A 2,738-nucleotide genomic window follows, 5' to 3' on the forward strand; every position below is an offset into this window, starting at 1 on the left:
ATGGGAGAAAATATAAATATTTTTGTTAGAGTCTGTAAACAAGTCAAGATGGCGCCTGGCATTTTGCCAGAGGGAGTGGTTTGTGAAGTAACGCCAGCGAGCCATTAAGTGTAGAGATTCCTTATTGGTTGACTGCTGTATCTAGTTTATGTTAATTAAGATAAGCTGTGTGGAATGTATATATACCCCTCCAGTCCTACAATAAACGGCTCCCACTCCTGCTGTATCAATCTACACAAGTTGCTCGTCACCCCCCGGTTATTTTGCTGCAGCCGCACTGCGGCATATTTTATGTGATAAAAGTCTAATACCTAGAATATCTAAATAATTCTTATAATACATTATAAAAATGATTAAAATTGAACAATCATTTTGAGTAGCTATTCCTATAAAGAAAAATACAAATACCCAACAAGCACATAAAAATATGTTAAACCTCATTAGTCATTAAGAAAATGTAAATCAAAACCACAGCTAGAGACTGTGCATGATGGTGCATTCCTATAATCCTAGAAACTTGGCAGGCTGAAGCAGCAAGATTAAAAATTTTAGGCCATTCTGGGCAATTTAGTGAAACCCAGACTCAAAATAAAAAGGGCTAAAATGTATCTCAGTGGCAGAAGGTACCTGAGCTCAATCCTCATTACTATGAAAGAAACATGACAAATATTGTCTCTCATATTAAAATGATGAAATTGGAGTCCTCATAAACTGCTAATGGTAATGTAATATAGTGTGGATACATCAGAAAATGTCTGGCAATTTCTCAAATGACTAAATGTATAGTTACTATATGATCTAGCAATTTCACTCTTCAACATGGATCCCAGGGAATTGAAAACATAATATCCACACTTAAACATGTACACAAATGTTGATAGTAACATTATTCAAAACTGAACATTCTTAAATAGTGAATTTAATCATACATGAATAATTTCTCAATTTAGAAAGTTAATCCCAATTACCATCAATATTCTTTAAGGCTCACTTGGGCATTAGTGACCTAGATATAATTCTATATCTTTCACTGCTGATATATCTATAGGCATGTAATTATAGAAATAAAGATTAAATACATAGGATGTGATTCCATCCTATGACCATGTGTAGATACATGCTAAATTCAAACTAAAGTTTCATAATAGGCTATAATGTAAATGTGTGACTACATTTTTGTAACTTGTATTTTACATGAATTTCATAAATAATGTCCCCAAATTATCAGAAACCCACAGATTTTAAACTAATGTCTTATCTTCCAAGTTTCATTTCAACAATATTTGAGACTTTTTCTTCAGTAGACTTGAAACAGTAAACATAGTCTGTTGTCCCTAGTAGTATACTGATATTGGTCTATGGTTACAACTGTTTTTTTTTTTTAAGTTTTCTGCAGCTATTTTTGCATCTGACACATTTTAGTAATCAATAATCCCATCACTTGTACAGAATTCTAATGAAACAAATTAGAGAGATCACAACAAGTTTACTTTGAATTTACAAAGCTGCAGATTCCTCACCAAATCAGAAAAAGAGGCATGCTAAAATTTCAGCTTTAAAAAAATCTGCAGTGAATATTCACTCTCCTCCTTTTTCTGTTCTTTCTGGAGTGGCATAAATAGAACATAAATGCAGTAAAATCTAATTAATATAGATTCTATTCCTTATAATTTTGCAATCGTGATAACCAGGTATTCCTTTTAAACTTTGTAATATTTCTGGTATTAGTGTTTATTTTTTTAAAAAAGAATTGTTTTAACTAAATGTCAAGCATTTTATATCCCTTTTATATACAAATATTTCATATTGTGATGATAAATTTATATCTGTACATTAAAACAAATTTTCTGTGATTCTTAGATTCAACTTTGATTAAATTACTGTTATTGAAGTTATTTAAATGGCATTTCAAAGAGATATTTTATGATTTCTAATTTTTAGAAACTGGGGCTGACTTTCCCATTAGTTTAAATTAGTAAGTATAAATTTATATAAATTCAATTCTGGGTACTTATTGGATAATTAAGACAGAGAGTGTGGAGTCAGGCCAACTGGAGACAAATCTATTTCATTTCACATATTCTTGGTAACCTCTTAGCTAAGTGATGTAACATTTCTGTGATTCAACTTTCTCATCTGTAAAATTGGAATAGTATATTCTAAAATTAACACAATTAAATTAGTTAGTATTTAAGTACCTGGGCTGGGGATGTGGATCAAACGGTGGCACGCTCACCTGGCATGCGTGCGGCTTGGGTTCGATCCTCAGCACCACATACAAACAAAGATGTTGTGTCCGCCGAAAACTAAAAAATAAATATTAAAAAAATTCTCTCTCTCCTCTCTCTCTCTCTCTCTCTTTAAAAAAAATATTTAAGTACCTATAGTAATCATCATATACTTTTTTCAAAATAATAATTTAAAATGACTTATTAGGTTTGCTTTAATTTCCTCTAAGCCTACATAAAATTAAATTGAAAATACATTTGTGTACCAATGTCTTTGATTCTTGCAATACTTCCTATTTTGTGATTGTAGTTTTAGAAAGAAACTGTTTACTATTAAATCTTAACTTTCTATACATTAAGTTTAATGTTCTTAGGAAAAACACAAAATTTTCACATTAAAAATGGTTGGGGGCGCTGGGGATATAGCTCAATTGGTAGAGCACTTGCCTTGGGTTCAATCCCAGCACCACAAAAAATAATGGAGGGGGGGCAGCCACCTCCATAACCGCC

Source organism: Marmota marmota, unplaced genomic scaffold (assembly GCF_001458135.2).
Source record: "Marmota marmota marmota unplaced genomic scaffold, marMar, whole genome shotgun sequence".
NCBI lineage: Eukaryota > Metazoa > Chordata > Mammalia > Rodentia > Sciuridae > Marmota > Marmota marmota.